The 13,594-nt window shown below is 35.4% G+C and overlaps 1 long non-coding RNA gene across 1 annotated transcript in view; it reads left to right on the top strand.

Moving 5' to 3' along the window:
- Positions 1–12,769, top strand: part of LOC311589436 — a 68,776-nt gene extending 56,007 nt beyond the window's left edge. The window contains exon 4 of the long non-coding RNA XR_014776552.1: positions 12,600–12,769. This is a non-coding gene — a long non-coding RNA (uncharacterized lncRNA). The remainder of the gene's footprint in view (positions 1–12,599) is intronic.
- The last annotated feature ends 825 nt before the right edge of the window (positions 12,770–13,594 follow it).

Below are 13,594 nucleotides of genomic sequence, written 5' to 3' on the forward strand. Positions count from 1 at the left end.
GGATATGTTGCACTCCAATAGAAATCAGTCTTCTGTAATCTCTCAGTCTTCCTTCCTACTCCTCCATCTTACCTCACCCACACTGGGAACAGTATGCAGTCTACTTTCATGTGCAACTTCCCTTCTGAATTCTCAGATCAGAGAAAACCTACAGTATTTGTCATGGTGATAGGCTTAGTTTGCTTAAGAAGATAGTCTCCATTTTTCTCTTTTCTCCTGAGAATTACATAATTCCATTAACTAGGATAACTCCATTCATATATACTACAATTTCTTTGTCATTTTTTTTTGTTCATGAACACCTAAGTTAATTTGGTAATTTCACAAATGTGAAGAGTTCTATGATGAACTTAAAATTTTAAATACGTCTACAGTATAAAAATTTAAATACACAAAGGAGAGAACTTTGTGCCCTAAGGAATTATAGAGTTGAATGAAATAATAACTCCATTAAAATATCAGTAATACTTCTTGCTGACTACTAAAGTAGCTGAATTAATTTAAATTTCCAACAATAGCTAATTGTCCTCCACAATCCCTGACTAAAAATACAGTGTTTTCTGGATTCTGTTTACTCAATGTCTTCATTCTAATAGATCAAAATGATTTTCATAGATATTTTATTGGGTCTTCCAGGCAAGTAAAATCAGGGATATATTTTCATGCACTGTCACCAATATATTTCTTTACTTGAAAGTGTACAGTCTATGCATGTTCTCATTTATTGTTGGGTCGTTAGTTATTTTGGTATTGAGTTAGATTTGTACTATAGATATTCATCCATGTTAGAAACATTGTCAAAATTATCTTTCATTCTTTATGCAGTGTCTTCCCTCTGCTTTTTCCCTGCTGCTTTTCTGCAGCAGCTCTGACTAAATCCTCTAGACCTGGGGCCTGACATCAAGATTATATGTTTCTAAGATGATATGCACAAATGCAAGTGGAATGGAACTCAATAGACAGTCCAGTGTATGTGCGTGTGTGTGTGTGTGTGTGTGTGTGTGTGTGTGTGTGTGCGTGCATATGTGTATATGTGTGTATATACCCTCATAAAGAATTAAAGAAAATACAATGAATTTAAGAGAGTGTAAGAAGACAAGGTAGGAGTTGGAGAAGATAACGGATGTATAAATGATATACATGAGAGCTCATAGGGTGATTAATTAAAGATATAATTGTCTATTCAATGAACCTGTTGAAAACCAATTTAATATTTTATTAATCATGAAATCCCTTTTACAACTCAAAATATCTTGTGAACTCACTCTGAATACATTTTCCCTTAAAAGCCACAAACTCTGAATCCTTAAGTTTCACCAATATTTTACTGCCTTATATCTCTGCACATGCAGAAAGTTTAATTCTGGTATATAGCCAAAATCTGAATGTTTTTCTCTTATTTATCCAATTACCATTCTATTAATTAAAGAGTTTAAATACTTAAAGGTCAGTGGAAAAATCTCTAGGACAGTGGAAGATCTACAGTCTTGGCGAGCAACATGGAATTTAATGCTGAGGTGATGTATGGCCTCTGTGGGCACTGCTATTTTTCCCCCTAGGGTACATCTATGATCTCTGCATTGTAGACATCTCTCTATCTGCTCACTATTCAACGCTCTATATTCCCACAAATTTGATTTATATGTTTTTTTCTCCATGAATATGTGGTGATTTGATTTCCTATTGATATTATATATATTGTTTTGGAATGGTGCAGAGGAATTTTAATCTGGCAACATGGCTACTCTGGCAAGAGATGATATCCAAAAACTTAGAATATAGACAGGACAAATTTTTAATCCCTCAGGCTGGAATTAGTACACACCTTAAATCTCAAACAATGATATCTAATTGAAGGACAGATAAAGTGATGAATTAAAGAAAGATTTGACAGAATGAGTCAGAGATATGATATGCCCAAAGACAGGATATAAAAGCTACTTAAGGGAAACAAGGCTGGGGTGGCAGGCGGGGCGTAGGCACTGGGCAGGGGAGTTCGGGAGTACAGTACAATTCAGTGTATTTCCGTTTGTGAGGTTCACAGGCAGTTTTTCCAAGCAGAACAATTCAGTGAGAAGAGGACAGAAGCCAGTTTGAATCAATCCATTTGGAGAGGATTTTTGAACCACAATATCTAAATGGAAATAGCCAGCCAGAGGTCAGAAAGAACTGTAAAGGGTAAATGTATTCAGCAGTAAGTCTCATGCTCTGAAAACATTCTTGGCCTAGGTTAGCAGAAAGAGGCTGGAAGATGAAGTCTTCAAGGCCCAGGCTGGCAGAAAATTATACTACAAGGAGCCTAGAACCTTCCAGGGCTAGACCTAGGAATAGTTAGATATAAACCCCCGGGCTCGGCCCAAACCATATATTAGTAAAACTCAGGTATGGCTCTCATTTCATCCCATCATCTGAGAAAATAAAGACATTTATAGAATAAGGTTTTGTTTCTTATGTATTTATCAAAAGAATAAACTTATTTTATCAAAAAATTAATAGTTATTTTGAATTGTATTAGTAGTAGTTTTTCCTATAACACTAATACCAGAAGAAAAGAATGAAGCTCTATCCTATGCACTTTGATTATGATTTAAATAACTGGAGTAATAACGAATGACAATTCATTGAAGTTGTGGCTCTGTGAGGAATTATGATAAAATATGTGTAATGAGAAAGAGAGAGAGAGAGAGAGAGAGAGAGAGAGAGAGAGAGAGAGAGAGAGAGAGAAAGTTTAAGAGGAAGAAAGAAGTAGAAGAAAGAAGAGAAGATGGGTGGGAAAGATGACTCAGCAGCTGTAAACAGTTGTTGTCCTAGCAGAAGACCCAGGTTTATATCTCAGAACAGACATGGTAGCTTCCTACCTTCTAGAATTCCAGTTCCAAGAGATCCTATGCACTGTTCTGACCTCTTCATGCACCAGGCACACATCTGGTGCACCTGAATTCATGGAGACAGAACACTCATATACATGAAATAAATAGATTAAAAATCTATAAGAATAAAAGATAATAGAAGAAAAAAAATCATAACATTAGGTAGCAGAGGAATTTTCTCCTCAGATATGAGCCCACATGTATTGTCTGTAAGATGATTATTATCTCGGTTTTGTCAGCACACCCAAGTACAAAGACTGACACAGCACATTGGCAAAAGATGTAGTTGTGATTCACATTTATTAGTATTTATTAGTATTATAGGATTTATTGACATTTCAATTAACTCTTAAAAACATGTGCAAGGTTTGCTATCATTATTGAAACAGGACATTAGAAGACTTTACTTCTTTCATATTGCATATGGCTGGGATAAATGAATAAATAATAAGTGGTTTTTTGGTCTGATTTAAAAATATTTTTAGACTACATGGTATTATTTTCTAGTTTGAAAATTAAAAGTACTGGGAGCTACTTTCTGGCTTCACAATTATTATTAGGAGTGCATCATCCCTGTTTCAGTCATATACATGAAAGTAGGTATTATTTATCCTTTATCATTTCTGTAACATCATGGATTCTGGCAGAAATAATGAAGTTAGGGTATAAAGAGATCACTAATATCTGACTATTTTTCGATCTTTCCAGTCTCAATTGAAATGAATTTCCTGGTTAAACACTAAGTACATGTTCACCATCCTCCTTATGGCCATTATTCACATTCTAACTGTTTTAACTTAATAATTCAGCAAGTTACCAAGAAGAGACTTGATACCCTATGATCATATAGAGGGGGAGGTAATCTCCCTCAGGAACAGTCATAGGGGAGGGGAATAAGGGGAAATTGGGAGGGAAGGAAGAATGGGAGGATACAAGGGATGGGATAACCATTGAGATGTAGAGATGTAACAAGAATAAATTAATAAAGGAGGAAAAAAAAAGAAAAAAAATTCTAATTTGCATTTGCAACAGAGACAAAACAAATCACATCACGTCCAGTTATCATTCTGACCACAGTAAACTTCACTAAATTTTTAGTTCAATTATTTCTTTTCTTTCCTGATAGTAATAACTCTAACTTCTACTCCTGTCTCCATTTTTTTTGTTTGTCTGGTTATATGTTAGCTCCATTAGATCTACTATGACTATATTTTAAGGATCTATTGTTCTAAAAAGTAGGTCTGTAGTCTCTTGTCAATAGATTTACGAACCTTGTTACATAGATAGTATAATTAGCAGAATCAAATATTAGGCAGCACATAGATATGGGCTTGCTTTAGAAATAGTACTAAAAATTGCTTGTGGCATTTTCATAAAGAAAATCACTCTGTATAGGCAATTATTTCTTGTACCATCTTAAAGGCTTAGTTACTAACAAAGAAAAGATGAGCTTAATTATAAATTATCTCACAGTTCATTGCCTTTTACACCAGCATTAATGTAAAACTGACTCAGAAAATATCAGATGGTCAAGTATTATTAGTATACTAACTGATTTTTCCTTCTAAATGCAGACAGCAAGAAAAGTAAAATGCCAATACAGTGAAGCTTTTAATGCAAGAAGCTCGTTAATAATACAGATTATTGGTGAATGTAAATATGTGATCATTGATATATGCTTCCTGATAAACGCACAATGTGAATATGGTGCTCTGATATGAATGTTCATTTTCCTCAAATCAGCATTAAAATATTAACTGCAAAGTAACAACTCTGGAAAGAGTGGCAATAAGAGGTGGTCTAGAGATAGGCCATCCTTTGTGCCATATGAATGACCACACTGTTTATACCTCATGCTTAAACTGAGTATAAGTAATGTGGTCCTTTCCCACAGTACAAGATGAAATTGCTTTGATCTTAAATTCACAGGCTCCAGAATAGAGAGATATAGGTTTCTGTTAATTAAAAACTACTGTGTTTATATTGATTTGCTATAGCAGTGTAAAGAGATGAGGACATACAGCTTTTAATTTTAAGGGTTCACTCTTTAAATCCTCTGTCTCTCTGTCTCTCTCTCTCTCTCTCTCTCTCTCTCTCTCTCTCTCTCTCTCTCTCTCTCTCTCTCTCACACACACACACACACACACACACACACACACACATCATATAACAAATCAACTGAAAAACATTTCAGCACTTTGTAGCTGAATTTATTCCTTTCAATTTAATTGGCATGGGTTAATTTTTTTTCATTCAGTTCAGGAATTACTGGACTGAGCCAAGAATCTAAAAATTGTTTTTCTAGCAAAGAAAGAAATTGGCAGACTTTCATAATCCAGTTATTGCTTGACTTAAATATTACAGCTACCAAGAATAAGAGAAAGTGGAAGAAAGGAACAGGGATGAACCAAAAATGTATCTGCAATAGGGAAACAAACAAACAAGCAAGCAAGCCAGAAGTTGAAACATATAAGCAAACATATTTTAATTAATTATTTATTCATTCATTTACTTTACCTCCTTTTGTAGCCCCCTCCCTCCTCATGTCTCTGTCACACTTTCCCTCCTTCCCCCCTCCCTCCCCTATTCCTCAGAAAAGGGGAGCCCCCCAACTCCCAGCCACCCCAGCTCATCAAGTCTTATCAGGACTGACTGTGTCCTCTTCCCTTGAGGTCAGGCAAGGCATTCCCACCAGGGGGAAGTAATTGAAAAGTTGGCAAGGGAGTCCATGTCAAAGAGAGGCTCTGCTCCCCTTACTAGGGAACCCATATGAAGCCAGAGCTGCCTATCTTGATTACTTTGTAAATTGTGCCATGCAGTGACTCAAAGCATGTGATACTTATTTCCCAGAGAATGGACTACTTTGTTTATCACTAGCGTTGTCTAAAGACTTTCTGCTTCCAGAGTCTTTGTTGATATTTGTCCCAAACTTGAAGGAACATTTATAAATTTGTTTATTTCTCTATTCACTTGTGCTAGTTTTCATGCGTGGTGTTAGTATTATGATAGACTTTGTTTTGTTCCCTTCTAGAAGACATTATTGCTTAGAACATATAAAAAATTAATATGTAGACTATATATTTTTTTTAATTTTACCAGAAACACAGAAGAGAGTACAGAATGTAAAGTTTGCTAAATCCATAATTATAACTCCAACTTCTCTCTTTGATGTTCCTAAAATGAAAGTCAATAAAGACATTTGACATGCATTTCCTACAATATACACTTTCATTGGATTCATAACACAGTATTTACTTGATTCATTTGGTACATAGAAATAAATGTGTTAATAAACAGGTTTTTTACATAAATGATATAATTGGCTAATTATATTAAAATACGTTTAAATCATGAATGAAAGTAAAGACAGAAAAATTGTTAGCAGTTTCTTGTAGAATTATTTCAAAATATGTGGAAGTGATTATTTGAAAAAGATTTGATCAAGAGTACTAAAATTAGAGAAACGCAGTTCCAGTAGAGTTTGATGATCTTTTGCCTTGAGAATGTTCTGTTTGTGATGATTTGTTTACGATGGCTTGAACCTGCAGTTGTGAGTTAAGATTTAGGGCATCTCATTTTGTATTCCTTCTCACAGCATCACTCTCACCCTTCAAGTGCAGAAGCAAGACTTTCTATAGTTTTCCCAGTGAAGCAGGAAGATGGAAAAATGCAGGACATTGTCATCTAAGATTTGTCTAATTCAACTTTTAGGGTACCAGATGCTCCTGCCACACAAAACCACCACTGAGTCCTACTCTCCAAAACATACAAGAAGGAAATTGCTGGACTCTGATGGGTGAGCTTAAAAAGGAGGCATTATTACAGAAGGAAGGCATAAAAAAAGACCAAAGATTCACTGCAAAAAAAAAAAAAAAAGAAAAAGAAAAACAGAAAACCACTTAGGTTGGCACTGGCTTATTTGTCTCGTGGCTTTTTATAGGAATTATGGCAGAAATTGGACCAAGACAGATAATTTCTATTGAGATTTGAAATTTATTTGAAATATATTGCAAGTAGGCCCATAGGATTGTTCAAAAGTTCTATGTATGCTTCCCTGTCTTTACCACGGAGATGACTACAGATTGCTTACAAGCTACTCACATAATTAAGAATTTGGTTATCCTTTTACTCATTGACTATGTAAGTGTTGTTAGTCTTAGAGTTTGGTAGAGTCTGGCTAACCATATACATCTTTAGTCTCATGTTTTGCCGTTCACTTTCGTACTTAATCATATGGATGGCCAGGTCATAAAGTTGACAGAAGAGCCCAATACTATTACTCTTGGAAATGTACATAGTAATAAAAATAACCCTAAGTTGTGTTTATATGTAAAGATTGTTTCATTTCCTAACTTTCAACAGAGAAGGTGTTTTTGCAATCGATGGTGATAAGATAGAGACTCACATGGTCAACATGCACAGAATAAGAGATTGTGTACTGCTCTGATCTTAATGGGGCACATATGTCATACTTCTTTCCTCCAGGCTTGGACATTATAATGGAAAAGATGTGAAAAAGATTGCAACAGCTGGAGTCAATGGACATATGCAACAAAATCTTTTGTTTTAGAGAGGCATGGGGGTCATGACAAGGCTGTAGTCTCTGTTTTAGCCTTATAGTTTTATAGAGTACAGAATATAGTCAAAACATTTTATCTTATCTGAGTGATTTTTTTTAAAGTAGAGCAACACTTAACCAGAGCAACACAATCCAAACTATGTACAACATGATCCTAGGCATGTCATGGTAAACTTCACATTTTCTTCCACAGCCTAGCATAGTAGTGCCCACCAACGATTGGAAAGCAAAGGCAGGCAGATCTTTATGACTTTGAATCCAGCCTGATCTACATAATGAGTTCCAAGGCAACCAGAGATATACTGTAAAGGCCCCTTAACAATAAATAAATAAATAAATAAATAAATAAATAAATACCTTTTTCTCATTTGATTTTCTTTTATATTTCTCTAACATTAGCCTTATGATTTTGTCACAATAGTTTCTATGGCTAAGTGAGTACTTTCTGTAAATTGATCTCTGTATAGCAGTACTCTTCTTCTCCAAAGCACAGATTAAAAAATATTCAAATTTAATATTAAACTAATGAATTATAGATACGTTTGCTGTCTTGCTTGTTTTCCTTCAGAATATTCAACACCTAACTAACTCTAAGAAAAAATTAATCTTAGCCAAAAATAATTTCTAAGCAAGAAAACAAAGAAGTAAATATAACATTAAATCGTCCCTTTTCAACTGCAAGCAATTTGAGCTGTTTATATTTCATGTAATACAGAATTGTCATTACTAGTATTATTTTTTAGCATACTCTGGTCAAATTTTACAGGAACACTATTTTCTCTCTCTCTCTCCCTCTGATGAATAGTAAATATTTTTAGGAAATTGGAGAGCCATTTTCAGCCAAAATCATTCAGTTCTGTGGGACTAGTTAGACAAAGCTTCCAGAAAGAAATTATAGTAACTCTTATCATTCTTTTCTTCTACTCTATTTAAATGTCTGTTGTTGAATAGTTTTCTTGATTTGCCATCATTATGAAATGGTGATATAAGGGAACTGTTTGCTTAAGAGTTGTTTGTGCATCAATTTACAAAGAATTGATTCCAAACCACTCTGTTTTGTCACATGAAAAATGTCTAGTTACAGAGGTTGTGTTTAGAAAACTTATAATACAGTAATTTCTCCTGCTTTGTTATGAATAAATGGCTGTTGGTTCAATTATAGCCCTTCTCAATTTGTATACCTTACTGTTTGTAGGATGTTTGAGGTATTTGCAGGCAGATTTAGCTGATGGGGCTTACTCCAAAACAATTGTGTTTCCCTGGCTATTTTTTAATTTTATCCTACATGAAGCCAAATCTAGATTTCTATTCATTTTGTTGTATTTCTGTAGCATTATTATTTTTTTAATTTCAAAATATACAAAAGCAAATGTCACTAGTTTTAGAACATGCTCAAAATTGATTGCATATTCTTAGATAGCATAACTTTTAATGTTAACAAATATGCACATTTCACCAATTAATAAATTCTTAGGCCAGTGGTCTGAGTCAGTGATGACAAACATCTATTCAATAAATTCTGCTATTTAGTATTTGGTGGTAACTGATATCAGACAACATGTGACTAGTCATTTTTCTAACATTTTCCCTTTATTATATATTCTCTAATTATTTTTCCGCATTTTGCTTCACCCATCTCCAGTGTAATGCTCTTTTCCGTTCCTTCTATTCAGCAGGTAGTGGAGACAAGATGAAATGAAGCTTGCAGATAGTAATTTGAGACTTTACTGCATCTTCCATTAGCCACAATTCACTGAACAAATTGGGCACTTTGGTAGACTGCTTAAGTAAATAAATAAAAGTTTCTTTAGCTGGCTTATCGTATCTCTACTTTCAGAGCATTTGTGATTTATTAGATTATCTATTTTTAACATGCATTTTAATTCACAAGGATCATTCCATGATTTACAAACACCAAATTTCTATTAAGAAGGCAGTCTTTAAGATAATTACACAGTGGAGGTAGTTGAAATTTATCATTATTGAGAAGAATGCTATATATGAGAAACAGAAAAATGTATAGATTACAGTGGAATGGAAAATGTTTCCCTGCTTTGTTTCTGTACAGGATCCTTTTGAGCATTTAGCAAGCTTGATGAGAGTTATACTGCTCTCTATCTGCCCTCTATAACTTTATGGCTTATGAATAGTGGAATTTATTGGCCCTTCAAACCAACCCTTGGAAAGGCATACTAGGAGGTGTCAGTGCTCTGAATTGATGTTTTTATATGTTTAATATATTCCTATACTATCCAAATTCTCTATTTCAAAAACCCACCAGGGAACAAATTGTGGCCCCTTAAATTCACTTTGCCTAGACTTCAGTGAGTGGATATTTATTCTTGCTGTATATGTGGGTAAGATTTTCAGAACAGGCAGACATTCATTTATGTAAATACTAATTCCTGTTAGTCTACCTTCTGGATGGACAAACAAAAAGAAGTGTAGATTCCATGGTGCTCCCAACTGTCAGGCTGAGGCAGAATGATTGGCAGTAACACCCTTGCTTCATTTTCCTTGGGTTACACTATTCCTTGGCAGTTTTGTAGGAAACATTTTGGCAAAACCCAGCTGTTTATAGCGGTCTCTGCAAATATAAAAGATCCCATCCAGCAGGTAGGTGTAAGGCTCAAGAGATTTTTGAAGTAAATAAACGTCACATGTCTGGGAAAGCTGAACTTTCAAAATTCATGAAAGCCCTTCTCCCAATATTATGTGAGTGGTAAATCACTGATAGGGAAAGAGAAAACACAGCAACACTGCCTAGATCAGACCCTCAGATATGTGGAGAGGCCTGCAGCTCCATTTGAGACTTCCCTGTCCCTTTAAGTAACCCTTTTCTATAATTCTCTAGATAGTCCCAATAAATGTTCTTCTTTTGCCAAGTTGGACATTAAAGGAATCATTATTCTGGTCTATTGTGTGTTCTCAGTCTGCCAAGAATAGACACTTGTGTATGTGTTCTGTTTCCCCAAGAGGGGTCTCATACAACAATAGCTTCTTTGTGAATCCTGTTTGTTTGTTGTTTGTTTTTTTACTTTCCTTCTCTGAGAAGAAAGGCAGGAGGAGGGGAGGGGACAGAGATAGACTGGGAGGAGAAGAGGGAAAGTAAAGGAAGGAACTTGGAGGAGAAGGGGCAGGGAAGCTTCCTATTGAGATGCAAAGTAAATAAATACATGAATTTTAAAAATTACAGTAGCTTACAAAGACTGAACAAGCAATGAAAGACAATATATGGACTGGTTCTAGGGCCACTGAGCATATGTATAGCTAAGTTTTCATGTGGGTCCCCCAGCAACTGGAATGGGGTCCATTCTTACTCGGACTTTGCATCTCTTTCCCCTTGCTGGGCTGCCTTGACTGGCCTCAATGGGAGAAGATGTTCCCAGTCCGGCAGCCACTTGATGCATCAGGGTGGGTTGGTACCCATGGAGGACCTCCCCTTTCTTTGAAGAAAAGGAAAAAGGAATATGGGAAAAGAGGTGTGTGTGTGTGTGTTGGGGTGGTGGACTGGGAAGAGAGGAAATGGGCCTGTGATCAGGATGTAAAGTGAAGAAAGAAAAAAGAAAGAAAGAAAGATAATTGATGATTCATTATGAAATTTTTAATTAAAGAATTATGTCCTGCAAAACAGTCTCCACAGTAGAGTGGAGAGTGGGATATTACTTTCTCACATACTCTGGTGCCTCACCTTTGACCATGTCACCTGGAGGGGGAGGCCTGGTGGCACTCAGAGGAAGGACAGCAGGTTACCAAGAAGGGACTTGATACCCTATGAACATATACAGGGGGAGGTAATCCCCCTCAGGAACAGTCATAGGGGAGGGGAATAAGGGGAAATTGGGAGGGAGGGAAGAATGGGAGGATACAAGGGATGGGATAACCATTGAGATGTAACAAGAATAAATTAATAAAGGAGGAAAAAATAAAAAAAATAAAATTACCTTAAGGTATACTTAAGAATAAAAAAAAAAAAAGAATTATGTCCTGTAGAAACGTTGACTTAGACTAGCTCTCATAAACATGAGTATTAATCACTGCTACATGAATGCCAATAAGTTATGAGAATTTCCTCAAGAGAAGCACTTATTGGTAGGTCAGCAGAAACTTCCCTAGTACTTCTCCATAAAAGGCAGAATATTTCCAAGCACTTAAATGTTACAAATATACAGATTAGTTGTTACAATCACATCTGAGATATGGTTCCACTTCTTTAAAGTCTTTCAGAAACCGGCATAGAGGAATATTCTGAGGTAAACTTTGGATGTTAAGGGCCCTGAACTATATTATTTACAGTTTAATTAGGAATAAAGAAATACAAATAAATAAATTAAATGATTATACTTTAGGGGATTTGTGTTATTTGTTTAAATAAGGAAGGACAAGAATTTAAGAAAAATTTGGATCACAGAATTTGGATAAATCACATAATAGGGGTAAACAGCAACCACTTTTTATAAGAAGTAAAATTTAAGCAAAAATTTGAAGGAAAGAAGGATGTGCTATAATTACTAAGAGGTGCACATCTCACAAAAAAAGAGATGAAAAAAAAATCCAAAGACTGAAAGAAGGATGGTGGCCAGTGAAGGACAAAATCATCCCACATTTGTAGGACTTTTTAACTCAGTGATAAGAAAAATCCACACTGATTCTTAAAATGTTTTTTTTTATTTGTGTGTCTGCATGTCCTCACATGGGTGAGTACATGTGCAGATGACTCTGCATGTGTGTGTGTGTGTGTGTGTGTGTGTGTGTGAGAGAGAGAGAGAGAGAGAGAGAGAGAGAGAGAGAGAGAGAGAGAGAGAGAGAGAGAGAGAGAGAGAGAGAGCACTCACATGTGTACTTGACAATGTGTGAGTTCCTGCTTAAGTTCTAAGACAGTGTTTGATATCCCTGGTGCAAGAACTAGGGAATGTACAGTAGTCTAACTTGCTTTGTGTAAACCAAATGTGGGTCTTCTAGAAGAGCAGCAAACTTTCTTTAAAGACTGTTCAACCCCTTAACTGACTCCTTTCTAAGCAGGTGCCCCATACTTTTCCTAATGGAGTATCTTGTCTGAACATTACAAGATAGTAAACATTTTTTGCTGTTTCTTTTTGAGATTGCAGTTTAATTATATTTCTTTTTCTCTTTCATTCTTCCAACCTTAGCCCATATACATATCTCTGGTCCTTCAAGTTCATGAGAGATGGATAAAGAAAAGAAGCAGCTTCTTCTGTCCTTTTCACTTTGGTATTTGTGACTCAGCTGGAACTGTGTAGACTTACTTTCACGGTTAGTGCCAAGAAAACTATATGGAACTCCTAAAAATTTTAAGTCACCCAAGCTCCATTCACAAGTTAATAAATCTGGAGTTCCATAAGGAACCACTGCAGAAGTTAAGAGAACAGTTTGTTTTACCTATGTTTTCTTGCAAAAGCGTTCCATGAATTTGCCTATTTTAAATTCTGTTCTTTCTTTTGACAGAGAAATTGATTCTACAGGGCTCTCCATCCTCATTCAGAAACTGCCATTTGCCAGTATTTAGCCTAATTATCTAATTATCTCTAAATCATAGTAATTTTGAATCTAATTCATTTGCATTGCTATCTCCTTACATCTAATATTTTCTTCAGTGTAGTACTTCTCAGACACTCATTGTGTAATTTTACTCATTTTATAACTTTTACAACTTCCAAGGTTAAAGCTGATAAATGAGTATTTTCTGGATGAATAAAAGTCAAGAATTTTAGCTGAAGAAAGTAGCCTTGAGGGTTTTAATATTGAAGTAATATCATAAACATATGAATATGATAATGAAAATGTAATTTCAATTTAATGCATTTTATTTACTGATATAGTAATTTTCAAGCACAAACACTTAGATTATGAAATTAGAAAGGTAGCCGGGCGTGGTGGCGCTCGCCTTTAATCCCAGCACTCGGGAGGCAGAGGCAGGCGGATCACTGTGAGTTCGAGGCCAGCCTGGTCTACAGAGCGAGTCCAGGACAGACAAGGCTACACAGAGAAACCCTGTCTCAAAAGACCAAAAAAAAAAAAAAAAAAAAAAAAAAAGAAATTAGAAAGGTATCAGAAAATGACAAATATATACATATGTTGAGGAAAGTGGGGAAATCAATAAAATGTAACAGACTAAGGTAGAAAG

This window comes from Acomys minous (assembly GCF_964271855.1).
Source record: "Acomys minous genome assembly, chromosome: 18".
Taxonomy (NCBI): domain Eukaryota; kingdom Metazoa; phylum Chordata; class Mammalia; order Rodentia; family Muridae; genus Acomys; species Acomys minous.